Source organism: Micromys minutus, assembly GCF_963924665.1.
Source record: "Micromys minutus genome assembly, chromosome: 7".
Classification (NCBI taxonomy): domain Eukaryota; kingdom Metazoa; phylum Chordata; class Mammalia; order Rodentia; family Muridae; genus Micromys; species Micromys minutus.
Genome location: NC_137976.1, coordinates 5640803 through 5642040, shown reverse-complemented (window position 1 = coordinate 5642040; position 1238 = coordinate 5640803).

Sequence of the window (1238 nt, the reverse complement as noted above, 5' to 3'; positions counted from 1 at the left end):
ATTCTTAGCTGCTGTATTTTGACATTTTTTATTTCCAACAGCTGTGTGCTAACCTCTTGCAGGCAGGGAGTGCGTCCCTCTGCAAGCCCTGAGGATGCCTCTGACTTCAGAAAAGAGTCCTATCAGAAAACCCTGTCTTGTCTTGCTTCTGACAGCCTTCCCTGTTTCAGGGGATGAGCCTGTTGAATCTGGGTGGTGTGCAGAGATGCTTTCCCATGGGGTTTAATTTCTGTCTTTAAAATATCCTGGGTGTGCCAGACACTTCCATTTCTCTGTGAAAGAAACGACCCGGCTATATTTAGCCACACTCATCAAATTGTGTCTGCAGACGTTTGCTCTGAGCCTTGCTTTTAATTAAGCAGTTTCTGAGAACTGTTTAAAGAAACAAAATAAACAAACAAAAACCTTAAATGGACAGTAGAATCAGGAATTCTGTTTATTTTGAGTTCCTGGAGCATAAACTCCATGAAGGTGGTAATCTGTCTGTTTTTCCTTCACCATCTCCGTGACAGTACTTGGCACTTACTGGGCACTCAGTAAGCTGCTGTGGCATGAATAGGTGGATGTTTGGACAGACAGACAGACAGATGGGCAGACAGACAGACGGGCAGATGGATATAGATGAATGCATGCATGGATGGATGGATGGATGGATGGATGGATGGACAGATGGATATAGATGAATGCATGAATGCATGAATGCATGGATAGATGAATGGATGGATGGATGGGTGGATGGATGGATGGATGGATGGATGGATGGACAGATGGATATAGATGAATGCATGAATGCATGAATGCATGGATAGATGAATGGATGGATGGATGGGTGGATGGATGGATGGATGGATGGATGGATGGACAGATGGATATAGATGAATGCATGGATGGATGGATGGATGGATGGATGGATGGATGGGTGGATGATAAATGAATGAAATGAAGAACCCAATGAAAAAAAGAATGATAGATCTACTTGGCCTGAGTGGATACATAACTGATGAAAACCCCTCTCTTTTTATTTATTTTTTATTAGATACTCTCTATCTATACATTTGAAATGTGGGATTGGTAAAGATCTTTTCCCAGTCTGTTGGCTGCCATTTTGTTTTCTTGACAATGTCCTTTGCCTTACAGAAACTTTGCAATTTCATGAGGTCCCATTTGTCGATTCTTGATCTCAGAGCATAGACCACTGGTGTTCTGTTCAGGAAATTTTCCCTTGTGCCTATGTGTCC